The sequence below is a fragment of the Calonectris borealis genome, chromosome 26 (genome assembly GCF_964195595.1).
Source record: "Calonectris borealis chromosome 26, bCalBor7.hap1.2, whole genome shotgun sequence".
Classification (NCBI taxonomy): Eukaryota; Metazoa; Chordata; class Aves; order Procellariiformes; family Procellariidae; genus Calonectris; species Calonectris borealis.
Window position 1 is genome coordinate 5,660,947 of NC_134337.1, and position 21,089 is coordinate 5,682,035.

The window sequence follows — 21,089 nt, forward strand, 5'->3', positions numbered from 1 at the left end:
ACACGCACCCCACGGGCACCCACACGGCGGTAACGAGGGGACAGCGAGGGGGTTCAGGCAGCAGCGACCCCAGAGCTTCTGCCCTCTGCAACTCTGGCTCCAGATGTCCCGCAAAGAGCACGCGTGGCTCCGGGGTTGCAGAGGCAGCATTAGGACGTAGGGGCCCTTTGAGCCCTGGTCTTCTCCGGGGAAGATGTCTCCCAGCTTGCTGCTTGTCCCGGGCTTTCGCTTCCCTGACCTGTTTCTCTACTCTTCTCCTAAAGATGTTGCAGAATAACTTTGCAGAAAAATAATTTCTAAGCAAACGCTTAGAGAAAGATCCTTTCAACGCATCTTCCACTGAGCTTCAAAGCTCCTCCCCAGAAATGAATTTGCAGTTCAGCCCAGCAGATGTTTCTAATCCTTCAGGAAAACCCCCGAACTCTGAAAGTCCCTGACACCCCCAGGGATTTCTGCTCCTTTCAGCGTTGTGCTCATCCAGCTTTCCCCGCCGGCGCAGAGCCCTGAGCACGCGTGACTCGGGGCATGGCTGGTACCCGCGCAGCAGCATCAGGTGCTCGAGCACCCAACAGCCTTTGAACCTGCAACTTCCAGAGCTGGAAGAGTCTCGTGTTTTCATCTCGGAGCGACTCGCTTCTCCAGTGGCCATTTCCCTGCAGCCTGGACCAGCAACGGTGTCCAGAGGTGGCCGGAGGTTTCAAGTTCAGCCCTGGCTTGCAAATCCCTTTGGTGTTGACCCCAATTCAGGCCTGTAACGATCCAGACAAGGTTTATTCTTGCCGATAGCTCATGCTGGTTGAGATAGGAAACTATTTTAAAGCAGCTCTAGTCATAAAATAAGAAAAATGAGGAAATCAACAAGAAGTTGAGTCAAATGACTCTACATAAAGCAAATTCTCATCCCCTACCAGCTATTTTAATCTCCTGTTAGCTTTCCAGTGGGAGGATTCAATTTGCATTTAAATAAAAACCTCAACCGCAGGGCCAATCTAACATTAAGATGTTCATTACAAAGGCATTCACCTCTTAAGAAATTCTAAAAGACCCCATCAAACTGGATTTTAACAGGGGGGCTATTAGCAGTCTGGCATTATTGGGCACTTAGTATTTATAAGTTATTATTATTTACCAGACTGCTTACAGATGAGTCCCAGGCAGCTCTGAAGGAAGGTTTCCAGCGAGCTTGCAAGCTCCCTGCTTACAACCAGGAGATAAAAAGAAACATCACGAAGGGCCTTCTCAAACCGCTGAAGAGCTGACTGCAGAAGGCTCGGTTTCATGGGGGTAGGGAGGCATGGGGAAGGAAAGGGGGGGCCCCAGGGGACAGCCGAGGGCAGGCTGGGGAGATGAGCTGGTGCTCAAGCCACAGGGATGGCAGCTCCTCTCCATCCCCACATTAAACCATGGGGCTCCCGGGTGGGCTCAAAGCTGCCCAGAGAGGCAACCTTTACGGATGATGGTGGAGAAGGGGCTGTGACAGATCACAGCTGGCCCTTGCAATTGTATTACACAGTGGTTTCCATTTTAAAACTGGTGGTAAACTGGTTTGCAAAACCCAGCAGGCTGGTGTTTCAAACGATCAGGGAGCTCCTGCTTTGTGGGTTGGGGTCCAAACAGCACCTTGGCTCAGGGGGTTTGGTCCCAGGTGGATTTTTGGTTGGTTGGTTCAGATGGGGGGGTTTTTGTGGGGTTTTTTTTTTGGTTTGTTGGTTTTGGTTTTTTTGCATTGCTGTTTGATCTTGAGCCCTTTATCTCCTTTTCATTTTCCTTCCTGCTTTTTGTCTGCCCATTTCACCTCTTGTTTCGTGGCTGCGGTTGGGCTCCCCATGCTGTGTGTCCAGCACCTGGCGAGGGGGGTTCTCGGGTCAGCCGGGGCCTGCGGCTGATAGCAGAAACATGATGGATTGTGATAAAATAGGGAGCGGAGACGGTGTGACACAGACCAGGGCCCTGGTAGAGCTCTGCCAGGAAGCCTTGATAATCCTCGTCCTCATAGTCCTACATACCTGATGCTAATAACTGTCATTAAAACAAATACTCTTTCATCTTCATAAGCATTTAATTCACCCAATTAAAAACAAAACAACAAAGTAAACCCAAGAGACCCCTCGATGACCTTTCACTTGCCAGCGTCATTTCTTAGATCAATGCCAGCAGCCTTACCTTCCCTCGACGAACAGTCTGCAAGAGACAAGAGAAACGAGAGATGAAGGCAGGGGAAGAGGGAGGGGTTAAATTGGGATAAACGTACGGAGACAGGTACGGCAGCTTGGCCATAAAGCCCCAGGTGTTCAGTCCCCGACTGCCTGGTGGATGAGTCAGACCCGACAGGCTGGAAAATAACTGTCTGTCTTGGAAGGACGGAGCTTACGCAATGCGCTGAGAGACCCGAGCCCTCGTGCAAAGGCAGGCGTTGGCTTTGCTCAGCAGATGCTTTTTCAACAGTGCAAATTGCACAGCGCTACGCGCCGGCGGCCAGCGAGCCCGTCCCACGGCGCAGGGCTTGCGCTGGGAAGGAGGGATGGATGCACTCTGCCACCCACCAGTGGCTAGGGAAACAAACCCACCGTGGCCAGGGAGCTACCAGCGTGTGGAAAGTGGAGTTTACCCTCCTCCCGATGGCATCTTTTCCTGGCAGTGTCTTGCGTGCCACGTAAGCAGACCTCTCGGGATACCTTGAAGAACTTGCAGGACAAGGAAGGCCCAGGGACATTCCAGATTTGTGCCTCGAAAAGGGAAAGAACTTTTTCAGGCTGCATGGAAATGATAAAGGAGGTGTCACTGTTAAAGGAAAAAAAAAATAAAATAAAAATAGTCCTGAAAACCTGTGGCAGTTTCCTGCAATTCAACATCTGTTTCCATGGGAACAGCAGGAGAGTTGCAGGAATTCCTGCAAATTACACAAATAAGCCAAACTGTAACATTTTATTTTCCTCTTTCTTACCTGCATCGCTTCAGGTTGAGTCAACTCAATCCAACGAGCACTCTTGACCAGACCGCTTCTAAGTGTTTGGGAAAGGTGCGTTGAATTGCAGCAAGCAGGCCAGGAGGTAAGAAAATAGGGAAAAAGCAGCAAAAAGCACCCCCAGAACTCCAGTAAAAGACTCTTCTTTTAGAAGAGATCAGGATCTTGTAGATAAAGGAGAAAAAAATGCAAGAGGACCAAGACCTGCCCGTGCATGGGTTGGTGCCAGCAGTGGCTGGAGCACACAGCCCCCCAGCGCAGCTGACCATGCTTTGGCACAAGCAGTGGAGAGCAACGCAGAGGGGGAGTAGAGACAGCATTCGGTCCTCCCCTATCACTTCTTCCAGAGATTTGGCAACCTGACAGTTAATTAACTAGTTAATTAATTAATTCTCCCTCCTGCAGGGCCCTGAGCTGGTTACAGTGCAGATAGTCACCTTAATATGTGGAGACAGGAGCCAAGAGCTTCAGGATTTCTCGATCAGAATATCTAACCCAGGGGGAGAAGTCCACCAGCTGTGTCTGCCCATTTGACAAACACAGACAGACATCATTTCAGGACAGACAGGCGCTTTGAAAAGACAGTTGCTGGAAAAAAAACCCAAAAAAACCAAACCCACACACACACACAGTAACATTCAAAATTAGCTACAGTTAGTAGAATTTCATCAGCAGCGTGAAGGAGCTTTAAGCTGTCTAACTAGTTAGGCTATGGATGCATCTGGCTTTGCATGCTTTTTATAAAAACAAAACATAAGTCCATGTTTATATACAAGTGGGAAGAAAGCTGTTTGTTCCCAGGAAGAGGGTTTGTGCAAGACATAGCAGGGCTGGGAACAGCTGATCTCCCCACATGGTCACCAGAATAATAAACCACTGAAATAAAGCAGTAGTGTGCTGGTATCACAAGCTGCATCTCTTCTGTGTTCACTAAGAGTGTCTGTAATAACGGAAGATCACATCCTGACCGGCCTAACAAGAGTCAATATATTCCAGCGCAGGGTACAAAGTGCCTTGGGTTTTCCGCAGAGCACGTCTAGCTCTGAGAGAGCGCTGAATGCCTGAGCAAGAAAAGGGACTTTGAACAGCAGTGTTTTGTTCTCTAGTCTTCAAAGGAACCGAGGGTTAATCATTCATGGACCAGGCAGCGATAAGAGACAAGAGCAGACTGTAAAGAATGGATTTAAAAGGGGGATGTGGGTAAAAAACGTCAGTGTATAATTCTTTTTCTATAAAAGACATAAAATTTTAATAGATTTCATTGAATTAACTCCTAATCTGCCCCAAAATTTTTCATTTAAAATGCAGAGAACGTTGTTTTTCTTTCCTTTGGGGGTTAAATGTTGAAGCATTTTGTGCTTTAAAAGGAAAATAAAGACCAGTTTGAAAATGAAATGCTTGCAGAAGTCAAGATGCTTTGTTTCAAAGGTTGCCATAATGAAACACTTCCATTTCTCAGAATCTGTCTTTCTCCTGTTTTGCTGATCCCCAAAGCTAAGTTCATGGGCAAACATATTAATTTGTAACAATGTATTTTTGCCCAATTCTCCCTGGATTAAGAAATTCTATTCTTGGCTGCGTCACATGAGGCTTTTGTGACAAGTCACCGAAACGCTCCACGTGTCCATCCACAGTAATTCATTCCCAGTTTGGCCGGACCCTGACTGCTTGGCAAGCACCCCTAACCAGTGGCTCCCTTACATGTTCCCCTGCTCCTTATAAATTGGCTGCAAAATTGCTTGTGCACCTGCGAGATCTTAAGCATGGTTGCATGGAGCTAACGGCCAGTCAAGCCAAGGGACCCGAAGAGCAGATCCTGAGCTGCTCAGATCGCTGCAACAGCAGAGGAAAACCACCCCCAGGAAGACCACGGCAAACGCAGAAGGAAGATGAGATTGTCTCACCCATCCAGCCGTCTTGTCTTCTGTAGCTTCCACTCTCCGGACATCTCCCAGCCCTAGCTGCTGCCCATCCTGGGGTGTCTCTGAGAATACAGGGATGTGTTACAGGCAAGTTGATGACAATTGACCTCACTGCTACAGCACTTCTGCTATTCCCTATTTAGCATCCGTTTTGCTGTCATTACTCTCCCAGAGCTATTTCTGCCAAGCATAGATCCTTGCTGACAGGTCTCTAGTGGAGAAGGCTGCAGCGCGTAAAATTAGAGACATGGGGGAGACAGCTCCCGAGAGCAGCCTGCCCGCCGCCCGCGGGGGCTCGAGCGGCAGGGAAGGTGCCAGATGCCCCGGTTCGCCCGAGATGCAGGGCAGGGGGGAGCTGTTGAGCTGGAGGAGGTGGGTGGTAACGGGATGTCAGTTCATCAGTAATCCTATCCACGCTTTCAAGGGAACTTAGCAAAGCAGGGTAAGAGGGGCTGGGGGCAAAGACTGAGAAGTGAGACAGTGCAGGCAAGAAGAGGAAAAAACTGCAGAACAGGAACCAGAACAAGTATTTTCTCTGCTGCCATCTGAGAGGGGTGCCAAGTCCGATTCTCCTTTAGATCTAGAGATGCCGCATGTGGAGGGTGCAAATCCCCATGAGTGATGTGCTCCTTAAATCCCACCCTACTGGAGTTTTCTTTTATGGGGAAGAATGGAAATACATGTGGGCTTCCTATCTCCTGGATAAAAAGGAAATCCCAGACCAAACCATTTAACTTAAATCCCTCCTTTGGGGTAAGATCTTCTAGCTCAGATTTAAGTATCATCATCTTTCCTCAGCAGATGATGCCACATGCAGATTTCATCCTAAACGTCAATAACTGGAACTGGACAAGACACAGAGCTGTCCCCACCCCAATCCACGGGGACATAGCAACCTTTGCCAAGTTTAGCAATCTACTGCTGGAAGTTCCTACCAGCACATGACCCATTAGCATGCCTTGCATTCATCGTAAGCACTGAAAATCCTGTCAAACAGATTTAAAAGAAAAGCCTATCAGTGCTCTCAGGCACTACCATTTTATTAAACTCAAACCTTTTATAGTTACGCCTACTGTAACGTTCGAATTTCCAAGTGCTGACAGTTTCAGCGAGAGGCAGCGAGTCCATTCCTACAACAGCCTAATGCAAGGTTGCTTCCCGAGGAGGGGTGAAGCCTTCAGCAGTCCAGGAAACTGGCACCCTCCTTTTTCTTCCCCAAGTTCCCAGATACAGCAAGAGCTACCTGAGATTGCACAGAGCTGAGCTAGATTTGTTTGCCACATCAATGGATCTCACACACTTCAGGCTCAACATCTGTGATCCCTGGCATTAAATGGGGCCAGCATTGATGGTGACGTTTTGCTTCCACTCCCTGGGAAACCCGTGCAAACTGCAGACACAGCAGGGCTGGATGCTCTGTGAGGTCCATCCTTGCAAATCTTATTGTGACCTCTTAAATCACAGTATGCTGTAAGTGTAAAGCAATTTTACATAAAAAAATCAACCCAATCACCTAACATAATGCCTTGCCTCCACGCTAGTTTTAGAGCGGAACAGCTAATAACTGTTCATTACCTCTGTCAAAATAAAGTGGATCCAGACCTCAGTAACCTCTGGGGAGGCAGCACTGTCCTCTCCCATGTGTCTTCCTAATAGCAAAGAGAGCCAAACCAGCAGGAAGCGCTGCTCTAATAAGAGATGCTGTAGGAAATAGGAACACCCAGCTAGAAGAGGGCAAGAGTCCTTTCAACATCCATTCTTCCAAATGAATTAATGGATCTGTTTTCTAGATGGCAAAGTATGCTATCTGTGTAGGGTTTTACTTACAGAGAAAAATCGCTGTGTTTGGAAGCGTCCTGCTGTATCACCTGGTGACCCATGACTCCATCACTAGCAGTCCCAGTGCAGTCCTCGACAGCCCATTTCGCACACAGCAGGCAAGAACAGAGCAGCACTGCATCCTTATTTTCTTATCTTGCAACTTAGCTACTGCTGTTAGCCAAGAAAACAGGTAGTTATCATATATGTTAAAGATAGTTCTCCAAAAAGTAGGTACTCCCTTCAACTATAATTTTTCAGCGGCTGGGATTGCAGCTAACTGGGAGCAGGGGCGCAAGGTGGGATGGAATGGGGCACAACGTGCCTTCGCCCAGTGCAGACAATACCTATATGATGTTTGTTTATTTGTGTTGCTGATCAGTTCAATAAAGAGAACGAGCACAGTATGTGCTAAGCTCGCTCCCCGGGGAAGGAGGATTGGTTCCTACTCCATTCTGGCAGGATCGCTACACTGCCTTACTCATTTCCACTGAGCTAGAGGAGTCTTGGCACAAACTGAACTTCTCTGGGGGTGGAGGAAGCTGTTCGTGTCTCCCCACTTTGAGTTGAGGAATGCATTTTTAATCCAAATCCAATATTAATGACTTACAGCTCAGTACAGCTTTCTCAGAGAAGGTCAGGCAGTAACAGGGAGTCAGTACCACCACCTGAGGCTGGGAGGAAACTAGGGATAATTGGTGTTTTCAGCAAACCCAGCAAGCCTACCTCCTGTGCTGCACAAGAGCCAGTAGGAGTTTCTCCTCCAAGTGTGGCTTAAGTTACAGCATCTAATGTGCCCAGGAGCCTGGTCTAATTCTCCATCTCTTTTTTTTCATTTTGTTTTGTTTTTAAGATAAGCGTTGAGGAACATTTGCCCTCTAAGCATTTATATCCAAGAAAAGACCCAATAAAACGGCATTGGGTGTCACGAATGAGTGACTTAGAGGCCACTTAAAGAATCACCGTCCAAGGTATTAGCAGAAAGTGATTTTAATAGTGATTTATAGAAGCGCGACTTAACAGAGTTCAATGGCAAGGTCCACTTATTACTTACTACAAGATAAAGTATACAAAGTCAAATCGTGTTATAATTGAGCTAGAATGATTTGTACAGAGACCAAGGATGAAAAGGTAAGGGAGACCCTCCCGTTGAGTCACAAGGTTCAGAGTTTTAAGGTGGATCACAAAATTTCAGCAACACTTAATCATTAACTAATTTAACATTTACAAAGTAAGTTCGTAGAGTCTACTACAATCACAACAGTGACTTAACTACAGATTATGCTTACCATTAGGTCACATACACACAGACAGAAATATATATAAATGTACAAAAGGCATACCTGTTAAAAACTCCCCTTGAGTTTGGTGAAGAAATATTCACACAAAATGTCTTGGCATTTCTCAACGGGCAAGGGTTGAGCCTCGAGGAGCGAAGTTTCAGCCCAGGTGCCACTGGACGATGGTACTGCAGACTGGAGAGGTCACGAGCGCCGAGAGGCGTCCCACTCAGAGGGAGATGCTGGGCACAGCCCGCTGCGGTCCGGAGAGCTCAGGGCCTCGCTTGGCTCCGCTGTTGATAGGGTCACAAGGTGATTGGCTTTAGTCATCTGTCAAAGCTCTCAAGGTTTCAGTAACAGTAGTACCGTGCCACTGGAGCTATGACTCTGATAAGGGTATCAGGGGATGACAGCTATCCCCGCTCTCGTCCCCCACTTGGGCCCGGCAGCGGGAGTTCCGGTACAACCGGTACATTCCCAACCTCAGCTACACAAGAGTTCCTGATACGGTCAAGGGACGCTTCACCGCCTGACTCATTACACCAAGGCCAAGGTTTAACGGGAGTTTCTGAGATCGTGGAGCAGCCAGGAAGCAGCGGGGGATGTGCTGCCCACATTGGGCAGTAACATGCTTATTTCATGTAACATCAGCACAGCACATGTCCTTCAACGGGAGCACACACGCCCCTAGCATGTTGAACAGCAGGAGATTAATATTTTTGTTATCCATTGCCAGGAGGATTTCAAAAATCCTCATCCCTGGAGCCAATGCTTTGCCATCCTCAACTGAAAGCAGGGACTCAAATAATTGACTAGATTTGGGATAGAAAAACAAAAAGGGAAAATTGATGCCAGGCACCCCACAATGCCCTCCAGGTGAGACGGCTGATGCTAAGGAGGAAGAATTCCACCTCGTTTCATACATGTTCAAACGAGAGGAATAAGTGACAACTTTGCTTCCCAATGAGAACAAGGCTCTGAAGTTAGTTAGGGGGAATGGCATGACCAGACAGCACTTCACCACCCTGCGTGACCAGATCAAAGCTACCACGCACCAGCTGGACCATTCAAGACAAGGTTTTGCAGAGGAAGGGCAAGACGGCTAGACAGAGTGGGGGCATGCAAGCAGCAAAGAGCAAAGCCTTGAAGTGTGAACTAGAACTGACAGGGTCTATCAGTTACTTAACAGGGAAGCGATGGTATTTACATAGCAATTTGAAGCAGCTAAAAATTATGTTCCTATGAATGCAACATCAAGATAAAACATAGCACATTCCAGCTTTCATCGCACTTGCTAAACTGGAAAATGAGCTTCACAAAGCAGGCAACATCTGAGAGTAGAGAGCTAACACCGCACCTTGGTGGAAAGCCAGCTACCTTACTTAGACTGTTACAGGAGTCAAACTGCTCTTTTTTCATTTATTACCACTTATTCTACTTAGAAAAAGAGGTAACCTCTTACCTCACATTAAAGCCATCGCCAAGATTTGAGGTAAAGATTACAAAGTGCACACATCTTAAAGAGGAAGCAAAATGTCTTAGACGTTAAGGAAACCATACTTACACAGGGAGGATTTTCCTCCTAAAATCTAAGGATACAAAATTTTCTTTCCTGGCAAAGTAGGCACAGACAACAGGAGAAAATCAGCACTTCTTAAATCAAATGCCTTCAGCAATTTTAGGGTGCTGCAGTGCTCTTCTTCAGATTACGTGCCAGGCTCAAAGTTCTGCATTTCTCCTGTGAAAAGGTACTAAAAGGCTTCAGCTTGATCTTAACCCATAAGTCATTTAAATTTAAGTGTCATGATATATGAGAACATTGCACACAAAATCAGGTCCTCTTCAGATGAAGAGTAGCAGGCCAATAATGGGAGATACTCACTTCCACCGTTCCCCCCTTTTCAGTAACATTTATAGACCTGAAGGGGCAAGGACGTTTTTTCAGAAGTAGTTAAGATATCGTAACTCCTCCCTTGATCTCTCATGGCTTGTATTATACTACAGCCGTTACCTGTCTTGCCAGATTGGCAAGCAATTTGTTCCATCAATTTATATCTGGTGTTTCTCAAATATAAGATAACTAGAGCTCAGAGAAGCTATAAATTCCCAACGATGCAGAAATCCCAGCCACAGGCAGCTTGGGAAAAAACAAGCCAAACACCTATGAGTGAACAAACACTCTAGCTGGGGCACAAAATGTGCAAACTTGGCTTCAGCAAAGAAGAAACAGTACAGCAAGTCACATTCCCAAGAATTAGGAACTACAGTATGCAGTGAACACCAAGCAAAGACAAGTCACAGGCTGTTTTCACCCTCCTACTAGCCTTTTAATTCACTGCCTGAAGAGCTTGTTCACAAGTAGCAGAGAGAAAAAAGTGCATTCTCCAGTTTTGTAGTCACCACTAAACACTGCTTATGTCATCGGGACAGTGCTTTTATTTTTTTCCCCAGGATGAGGTTTATGAGCAGACTGCTTGCATTAGCCTCCATTAATTACACGGATGAAGAACACAAACAGAAAGATGGCAAATACCACGATCACGATGGGTATCAAACTGTCAGTGGTCGTCTCCTCCTGTGCTACTGCTGCTCCGTTCTTCCCATTTTCCAGCACCAACAGAAGTGTCTCTTTTCCACTTCAGCTGTCTTCCTACTCTTCCGAGCTGGTGACTGCTTCCTCTTTCTTTGGCCTTTTCCTGCTGGATCTACAAGGGAAAATAAAAAGTTGTTTCAGGTTCTCATCTGATGAATTCTCATCACTGACCTTACAGAGCCAACATCTGTTATCTTTTAGACATAGAAACCAACCATTAAGTGAGAAAGGAATCTTGCCATTAGGGCAGAATAAAAAAAAAACAACAAAACAAAAAACGCACAAACCGCAAAGCAAATCTTCTGGTTATAAAACAACAGTCTTGAAATTAGCCCAAGTACCACCCTTGTGCAGCTGGCACCGAGGGATAACCCAGAGCTGCTCCGCTCTCACACTGGACACCTCTTACACCCAAGGAAAGGTGTCTGGGATATGGCACGCAAGGAATTAACACGCATGGCATCCGGCGACTTGCTTGCTCTTTGCTGCTGTAGAACTGATAGCAAAGTAGCACTAGAAGCACACTGTTCTGGCTGGCCTCTAGCTGAAGCAAGATCCACAGGTCAGGACCCCTTTTGATTCATGTATTCCCATGCAAGAAAAAAAACCACTTTCATGATTTTCTAACAGCAGCAGGAGACAGTCTCCCAGGGTTCCCTCTTCTGTCCATGCAAAACCCTGAAGAAAGGAGCGTATTTTTACAAAGCTGTAAAAAGGAGCTCAAACCTGAAAGAGACTCTAAGGCGTCTGCAGAGACTACCCTGCCTTCAGTATCTAGGCAGTAAATTGTAAAAATGCCACCCACATTTACAACCTACCTGAAGTTCATCCATTAAAGGAAGTGGTCCTCTTCACGCCCCCACACCAATTGTTAATACCTCACTTTAATGCATTCTTGAAACAGGTTTATTGAAATGCTGTCCCGTCAGCCAGACAATGCCTTTATAACAAACCAGTTTTTCTGAGCATCAAAAAGTGCTGCTACAACCCCGCACAACTGCACAAGCGTCACTTTTGCTCCGCTGCAGAGAAGGGCAGGAGTTGCTGAATGGCCTGGCAGATTCAGTAGTGCAACGCTGTTTCTTTGCGGTTATAATCACGTGCAGGGCTCAGACGAATCCCAGGTGAAACTCAGATGTTGCACTTAAGGCACTCTTCAACTTCAAGTCTTTTTTATCTAGTTCCAGAAATTTCTCTGCTCAAGCTTTCTTTAAGCAAGAACTTCCACAAACCCTGAGCTTTCAAAGATGTTCATCTGCAGATAACCACGAGGGAACTTCTCCAAAATGGGAAAACAAGCCAAAGGAAAGGTGGTTGATGACAAGAGGAAAAGACAGGTTAAGTGCATGGTACCCGATTCCTCTGGGAGGCAAAGAATGAGAAAAGCACGTTTGACCTTGGTCATCTTCATCAGTTCCATCACTAGATGTTCCACTCATCTGATGAAAAAAAGAAAGTATGGCGAGAGATTCAATGAGCTTCATGCATAAGCTTTTCATTTCTAGCAAGCAAAGCTACCACACAAGCTGCAGATTACTAGAGCAAGGCCACCTTAATTTCAAGGGGGAGGATGCTTCATCTTTTGAGGTCCTGGTGTTATCAGAACAAGACTAATGAGAAAGAGTAAATGCATGTCAATGATCACAGGAGTCTAATAGGGACAGCGCCCAGACGTAAGAAACACCATGTTACTTGATGGGAAGTGATTCAGTGAATGGAAACTGCCTTGAAATAGTCTGATTTAAAGTGGATTGTTCTTCTGCAGATAGCAAAAAAAAAAGTCTTTGGGAAGTACTTAAAATCACTAAGAGATTAGGTTAAAATAAAGGCTGGTTGCCTGCGGTCTACACTGTCTAACATGGATGCCTCTGGAATATTAATTGGTGTTCACTGTATCATTGTACTCTTGTCCACCATTTTCTCACCCTGCTGGAAAAAGAAATACTACTTTAAAATGATTTATTGCACAAGTCAGTGAGTAATGCACAATAAACAGTATTTTGCCTCTGGACATATCTTCTAATCGCAGCAGCTCAACAAACTCATCTGCACGGCAGGAAAACAGTACTATAATCAACATCCCTGTGACATTAACGCTCCAAGGCCTGACTCAGGACCGGAGTCCCGTTGTGCTGGGCGCCACCGAGAGACAGAAATCTTGTGCCAAAGAGACCGATGGCCGTGTCCTGCCAAGATTTAGCCACCATCTTTCACATTCTGCAACAGGGCCCATTTCCACGGCTGAAGCCCAAGTACTGTACTTTAACAGCTTGCTTACATTTCACATCACATAGGTAAGCGCTTGGGCAAGAAGATCCACTCAGAATCTCCTGTTTCAAGATGATCCATGGCTGAATTTTAAATGCTGAGTGGAATTTATCCTACATCAAAAAGTTCTCCTAAATATTCTCTTCAAAAGGGAATACCATCTTCTTTAAGATAGCCATCTTCCAGGCTACATGCTATGCTGAGAAGGAAGTGGAATGCCTTGAGGGGAACATCTGGCTACCCTGCCAGAATTCCTCTGGTATGAGCAAGCTCATTTGCTCAGAGTTGACTCAGGATCCTAACTGCACTGTGAAGTGCACGTTAGATAAGATAAATTCAGATCAGATGGAAGATTTCTAAGCCTAAAACTAAGAGACCAAGGGATGCGCTTCTGCACTGCTGTATTAGTAAGTGAAACGAGATTCCATGACTCATCCTACCATGTGGAGGGGGCACTAGTCGGAGGGTTGTAGCTCGGAAGTGCCTTGTGCCCAGAGGAGGTGCAGAGGGGTGACTATTTAAGTGAACAATGCCATAATACCCTTTTCCTGCAAACAGCCTGGAGACTGACGTGGGGACTGCTGCCAGCTGATCTCTCCTGTCCCTGCATCTGGTCTACCAGCAATTCATCCTCCAGCAATATTTGTTCTACCTGTTAATTTTTCAAGCAGACTCATTAATGCAGGCTGTGGGCATGTAATTAAAGCCCCTCTTCGTGAGTTACCGCAAAGTCCTGAATACCATACAACACAGCCCATGTTCTCATTATTCATACTGATTTAAATTTGAAACTTCTTCCAATTTTTCCACCCATGACAAGTCTACACACAGTTACAATGCAAAGTTGATTTAAATGTGTGTAACTAAAAGCTTGAAATAATTTACATTCCATAAGTGATGAGCAAAGCAATCCTCAAGATAGCTTGTACTTTATCACTAATTAGTTATCCGATATGTACTCTATTCTTAATTAGCAATCCTTTATCCAATTCTTTTATATTTAAAAATCTAATGTATGTGAGAGAGATGGCCCATCTTAAAGTGGCACCAATTTTCATTTCTGTTAGCCACTAGTTTCACAATTATTCTTATGAACATATCTAGTACACATTGAAAGCTACTAGATCGTCCAAATAGCCGGAGTACAAGTAAGCCCAATTTAATGTTCTGTTGCCACAAATGGACCTGGTCTTCTTTATCAGTCATTGCTAGAAAGTCAGAATTAGGAGAGAGCAAACCGTGATGGAAGTCCAGTTTAAGTTCACTTCTAGATTTAGGGATTGCTAGATACAAAGGCATAACAAAATTAATGTGTAACAAGTACTTTCCTCTAATATTATCTCAACAAGATCGTAATCTGCACCAGGCAGCAGAAGCTTCATACGGTATTCACATTTCCAGGTGTGAAGACTATAAACAAAAGAGAAAGCAGCAAGATGGACTGAGGAAACACCAGCGACTTTCACTATGGTATTAAAGGTCAATATATTTTCCAATAGCATAACAAGAAAGTACTTCTTCAGCGAAGCAGCTATAGAAGAACTGCGAGTTTAACAAATACTCACTCTTCTTACAAAACAAAGCTCAAGAAAGTGGAAGGCAGGCCATAGAAGGATGCTATAATTAACTGATTGGAGGTAATTGCTGCATTTGTCATGAGTTAATACAAAGAACATCAGTTTATATCAACTTGCAATTTCCTTTATTTAGCTGTAGATACATAAAATATTCATGCATTAGCAGATTACTTACATCAGTATAACCAGAGGCACAGGCTGCTGTCACTTTGAAGTCTTTTGTTTCAAAGGTTACTCCGGTACTTCTGTCTGAATGAGAAAGAAGGAAAAGAGGGCCCTAAAATAGGAGCGAATTAGCCTGAAATATCTATACCAGGTTGCATAATTTGATACTTTAAAAAGCTACAGTTCAGGACATCTTTACAAATCGCATTGCTTAATTATCCTCTTGTGCACTCACTGAGCATTCTTGGATTACAGATGTGGTTTGTGTGCCTGTTGAAATCTCTTGCCATCAACCAAGCAGCATCCAGGCAGGCACCTACGTAACATGGTTCCAGAAACACAGAGGGACTGCAAACAAAGCCAGCAGCGAGAAACAGAGCTGAGTATCGAAACACATTTGAGTCTCTAAGCTAAAGAAGTGGTTAAGAGCCCATTCATCTGTTGGGGATCACGTACCAAAAACAAGTGAACAGTCACTTATCCAACCCCAGAACTCAACACAGTAGAACCAGTAAATAATCTTTTCCTTTAAATCATTTCCAATCACTATACAAAGGACCTGTGTTTGAACTAGCTCTGCTTTTGTTATGACAGCTGCTATACTGTCAGATTAGTCCAATGCACAGCTGTTGGCTTAGTGTTTTTTCAAAACATGTCTAAACCACTCAGGATTTTGGAACTTTTTTTTTTAAACAGCAACAGAAATCACCCCACCAAGCTAATTGCTTAAACAAAGCTGGATATTAATTACAGTCTGTAGAATAAATGGGAAGTTTGGCTTCATCTTTGAAGAGAACTTCAAAGGACATAACAATAAAGAAAAGGTGGGGGCAAAACAGCTTTTAGTACTAAGGAACTCCCCAAAAGGCTTTTTGAGATTAAAACACAGAATGTTCTACTTGAATAAAAAGAGTAAAAATCCCTTTCAGCTCAGATTTTTCAGAATATTAAGACCTTTGAAATGGTCCCCCGACTTCCTTCTCATTATTCCGCCTCCTTTGTCTGTTCATCCAGAATGCTTCTGCAGCAGGATTTGATTTTCTTTGCATACAACTCCCTGCCGTAGCCTTCATTTAGCGTATGCTTTCAGTGCTGAAGGTATTGCATTCAGGTATGTCAGTCTAAAAGAAGCACATACATACAGATTAAGTACAGTCAAGTAATGCTACCTAACTAAGAGGTAGATTGCCTATGTTTGTCTGACATATCATAAAAGGGAAAAGGCATGTAAGGGCCACAAATCGAATATCAGCTTTGTTGGGGCTGTATGAATACAATAGGTTATTTGCGGCAATGCTCCTGCAGCACATTTCCATATATATTACACAGACTAAATGAATCATTTTAGCACAGAAATATTGTGCATGACTGCATGCAACAGCTGCTCCTTCATGCATTGGTCTCCTGTGACCTGATTTTGATTATAACATTTGCCATCCCGAGTGGGGAGGGCGGAGATAAACTCCAGAATCAGAGACTGTTTGTTTTAAGGAGCAAAATTGCTAAAGCCACACCTCATTTGCTTCCCCTTAAAAGGATGGAGGCTTCAGATCTGCTCTTTAATGCCTTTCTAGATTGTTTTCTGGAACAATACTCTTTCCTCACTGTATGCTAGTAAGCAAAGCAATTGGGACACGACAAAATGAAACGACCTCAGTGACATTCACATAGGCTTTGTTTCTACTTCTGTGAGCCACAGCACCTGTCTCACAGAACACAGAATCCAAGTCATAGGTACAGACAAATATCACCCAGCAAATACTCAGACGAAAGGTGGTTTAGAAAGATGAGGCTTTACATAAACAGAGCCCCTTCAGCATCAGTGCTCCCTTCATTAGAGCCTTGCCAAATATTGGCAGTTTTCCCATTTAATTTCTCAACATCTGCTATCGAAAGTCAGAAGGAAGCCTCGGGAGCAGCCCAGGGAAGGCTGGCAGGCGAAACCGCATCACAGCGGTGAAGCTGCTCACCCCCTGGCACCACTTCAGGGACCTCTATTTATCAGCCGACAAAATATGGGAGAAAAGAAGAAAGATGGGCACTGCCCCCCACAGATCACGGCGGGAACAGACCAAGTAGATTCCAGAAGATCGTGTCGCAGTCCATATTTACTATATTTACCTTCATATTTATTTTTTCTCTGGCTAAAGACTAAAGAAAAATAAAAATCCCATAACACAGTACATTTGACTTCCACAAGAAGTTCTGTCCCACTAGTGTCATTCCTTCACAAAATATCTAAACCTTACCAGCCTTAATCACATAATCACTCCCTAGAAAGACCACTTCAGCTCCAAGTGCTCACAAGTTTGCCCTGACCAGCAGGAAAAGTCCATCACCACCGCTGCAGCTCCGCTCCGATGGCCTGCGGACCTCGGCTGTGCCCACATCAGCTCCAGAATAAAAGGTTCCAGTATTTCAGAGGAAGCCACTTACCTCCTCACATGGTCAGCTGGAGTCCTGACGGTTAACTAAAGCAGTGAGCGAGGGTGCTGGAAGGGTGTCCTTGCCCTTACCCCACTCTTTGGTGTCAGCTCTACTCTGATGTCATAACTTCCCACAGAAACTGGTAGTGAAGTCAATCAGAAAGAAATTTGACTTAGATGGAGAAAATCCTTCTCCTGGAAGAGCGAAAGTTGGAAGTGTCATCAGTATCACAGGAGCTTAAATATAAAAGTTACATCTCATACAATTTAAACAAGTTTATCTGAGAAAAAGGTAACCCTCATCTTTTATGGGAGCAAAATTGGCAAGAGACAATTGGAAAGAGACATTTCTGGGAGAAATCCAAGGTGATGAATCAATAGGCAAAAGCGACATGCATACTAGTTTTTTTGTTGTTGGGGTTTGGGGTTTTTTTGAATGACAAAAAGAAATACCGTACCGTGGATGAGGGAGAGGTAAGCCTGTATGACACCACAAGGAATCTGGAACACGAGCCGGTTCCAGAGCTGCAGCCACCGGGATCCCCTGCCTGGCTGGCAAGGGCAGGCTGCAGTAGAGAGGGAACACAAGAGAGCATCACAAATAATTGAGAAACTAGAGGGATGGATTAAGGTGGCAAGGTGAAGCGAGGTGAGAAGGTACAGTAGGAACAGGATGACTGTAAATAAGTTCTTGCAGACTGATTACACTACAAAAACAGTCTTTCCAAAAAAAAAGAGCAAGATACCCGCTGCTTGAAACTTTAAGGAATAAGACTGATTCCTGAAGATCACACGAGAGGGAAGATGTTCCCGCTCAGACATCGCTAGCTGATGGAATAAGATCACAGCAATGCTGTACAGTGTTCCATTTAAACCATTGAAAGACAGGCAATAGAGCGTGGAAAGCCATTTGAAGCACTGATGTTCCCTCAGCTGTGTAGTACGCAAGCCCGCTGGAGCTAGCTCGTATTAGAACAGTTTTAAGTGAGGAAATCCTAGGAAGAGGTACTTTCTGCAGAATTCATTACAGGTCCTTTTACCCTGAAACAGACAGATGTCATTTCTAAACAGGAAAAAAAGCATTTACTAAGCATCTAGCATTGAAAAGTACATGCCCAGAGGAAGCCTCTTCATTGCAATTACATTTTTTAAAGACTGAGTAGATACTCAATAACTTTCCTTTTCCATTGTATTAAGTCACTCTGTCCAGTCAGCATTGAACACTTCAGTGAGGACCTCAGCCAAAAGCGCCACGGGTCCAGAATGTTCCTTGTTGCACAAACACATGTGTGAAATACGCAAACAAGACCCAGGTATTTTGGTATCACATTTGGCATTTAGATCAAGACAAATGTTAACCATGAAACCATGAATGATACATTCCTCAGGAAATTCTCATTAAACAATTGTCTTCTTTTGAAAAAAGCAGTTGTCCCATCGAAGGAAAAAACATTTAACAGCAACCCGAGGAGCTTTTTAGCAAAAAAAAAAAAAAAGGCTTAAATATTAAATAGTAACAGAACACCGAGAAGAGAGAAGACAAAAACTCAAGTTCTACAAGTTATCCTTTTAAGGGGTCCCAGTCACTTGCTTTAAGCACATCCATCCCTTCCCACAGCACAGTTAAATCCCAAACCAATTACACACACATTTTAATTACTAGCCACGTAGCAAACACATGCAAGACATTTATTCAAACTTCTGGAGTGAAGTTTAAACATACCCTGCTGTCACCTTACGAATGGCTTTAATATTGCACATTCCAGGGAGCACCTCGCTAGGGATATATACTTCCAGGTATGAGGTTATTTTTCGCCCAGCCATTTTTCCTTAATTCAAATTGTATCAGCGAAGGCAGTGCAGGGCAATAAAGACTCAATTTCTATTTCTTTTCATCTGGTGCTATTTTTCAACATAAAGGTAATCTTTGTGGCAACAGAAGCTCAAAGCATCATTCCTATGTGCTATTATAAAGCAATGAAGCTCAGAAGAAAAGCTAGTCAAGACCAAAGCCATTTAATGGAAAGAGATCAAGACTACAGGAACTCAGGTGTACACAACCCATCATCTGCTGAACAGGTTAAAGCAGTTAAAGTTAATGACCACTTGGAGGCTTCATCCATCCTGCAGATTAGACTTTGCCTTTATTGTTCCTTCCAAATGTAAAATAGTTTAAAATAAGAAAGCGCATGTCTGCTACAAAGCCAGAGCTACTTCTACTGTGGCAAAGGCAGGAAAAAAGTTACGTACAGAGCACTATGTGTTATATTTAATCCTAAAAAGTATCTAATTCAGCTACTGCTGAGGTTTCTTAGCAAAAAGAAAGGCACCACTCACTTCAGGTAGCATCACAGCAGACAGGCATCATCACCCAGGATAGTTTAAAAGCTGTGCTCCAGTTACCGGTGGCTCAGTTTCGTTTATCCTCTCAAAGCCTGTTGCCAAAGTTCCCACTGAGTCTGTACAACACAAGCACCTGCAGACAAAAACACTCCTAAAATACAGGATCCCAGCTGATCCGCCTCTCTGGATCACTACTCACCCACGCACGCAGTACTCCAGCATCCCCCGGGACCAAATACCGCTCCCATTTCCCGAGCACTTTGGGATCACGTCTGTGTATGATCAGTGTACTGAAAAGCGTGGGTATTTCCCAGTGGTATCAAAGCAGCTGAACTCTACCAACTTTGAAAAAGTATTCCAAAATTGTTTTCCTACGCTGCCCTTGAGGGTAGTGCCTGCAGCTGGAAAAAAAATCACAGTGAAATAGTTCCGTCACCCAAAGTGTCTTTACTTGTGCCCCTAACAGCAGCACTTAAGTCATTTCTACTGTTTTCCCCCGGTTATTTTATGTCGCTAATCTCCTCGCTACATTTTACGAAGAGGACACGCTTTTCAAGCTACCCAAAGGGGCGAAGCGCCCGCGGGGCCCGCACGCCGCGGGGCCCGCACGCCGCGGGGCCCGCACGCCGCGGGGCCCGCACGCCGCGGGGCCCGCACGCCGCGGGGCCCGCACGCCGCGGGGCCCGCACGCCGCGGGGCCCGCACGCCGCGGGGCCCGCACGCCGCGGGGCCCGCACGCCGCCTCCGTGCCACCTCGTTTGCAGCCGGTCCCACTTCCAGGCGTCACCTCTCCTGCAGCTCGGGAGGACGCTGCGGGAACCCTGCAACCACAGCACCTCCGAACCTTCCAGAAGCTGCACCCCTCCCTCTCCCACGCCGGCTGCAGCACCCGCTTCGTTTAAGCGGGGTGAAGCGCGACCGTGTTTCAGTTTGGTTAATTCGGGGCGAGGGTCGGCCGGGCCCCTCCGCCGGGCTGCAGCACCCCGGGAGCTCAAGGGCCCACCCAGGGCACGAAGCAGAGCCGAGCAGGGGCCGCCGGAGCAATGCCCTCACCGCTGGCTCCCTTCGCCCCGGGCCTGTAGCTCCACCACCCCGCAGCTTCCCGGCCCGGTGCCCCCGGGGTACCCCGAGGCCGGCCTCCCTCTGCCCGCACGCCACAGGGCGTAAAAGGGAACCCCGAAGGGAGCCGTGACCCCGACGTGATTCGAACACGCAGCCTTCTGATCTGGAGTCAGACGCGCTACCGTTGCGCCACGAGGTCTCGGCAGCTGCAACCCCGGCCTGTCTGCAAGAGGCTGCGCACCGCCCCGCGCATGCGCGCCCCGACGGGCCCCTCCGCGCAGCCCCGACGGGCGACCCCCTCCCGCGCAGGCTCCCGGGGCCTCCCGGGGCTCGGGGCCTCCCGGGGCTCCCCCCCACCCCGATCCCGGTGGCGGGGGAGCGGCCCGCTGCCCTTCACGCCTACCGGCTTTCAAGCCGCCCGCCTCGGTCGGCCACGCCCCCCCGTGGGCTGTACCACCGCCTGGGGAGGGGTTGCCCCGCGCCACCTGGCAGGGCCCACCTGCGCCCTCCCGCCCCGGTGCGGCGGGGCCCCCCCCATCCCCTCCACCTGTGGTCTGTCCCAGCCCCGGCACCCCCAGGTTTAAAGGGCCCAGCCCCGAGAGAGGGAGCCCCGTTACATGCGCTGAGTTGGGCCGGGCGGCCGTCCTCAGCTGGAGCGCTGCCCATGGCC

At 46.3% G+C, this 21,089-nt stretch overlaps 1 long non-coding RNA gene and 1 other non-coding gene across 6 annotated transcripts; both read right to left on the minus strand.

Moving 5' to 3' along the window:
• Positions 1-2,040: 2,040 nt before the first annotated feature.
• On the minus strand, positions 2,041-15,657 carry LOC142093070 (uncharacterized). Of its 5 annotated transcripts, none has more exons than XR_012677296.1 (9): positions 15,543-15,657; positions 14,824-14,936; positions 14,599-14,672; positions 10,519-10,690; positions 8,049-8,278; positions 6,715-6,879; positions 4,870-4,949; positions 2,609-2,753; positions 2,041-2,181 (listed from the first exon to the last, which is right to left on the minus strand). It is a non-coding gene; the product is annotated as an uncharacterized LOC142093070 (long non-coding RNA). The 5 variants fall into 5 exon arrangements; XR_012677293.1 differs by having other exon boundaries at positions 2,609-2,781; XR_012677294.1 differs by lacking the exon at positions 4,870-4,949 and having other exon boundaries at positions 2,609-2,781.
• A 4,889-nt stretch (positions 15,658-20,546) lies between these two features.
• TRNAW-CCA (transfer RNA tryptophan (anticodon CCA)) lies at positions 20,547-20,618 on the minus strand. Its single transcript has one exon. It is a non-coding gene; the product is annotated as a tRNA-Trp (tRNA).
• Between the last annotated feature and the right edge of the window lie 471 nt (positions 20,619-21,089).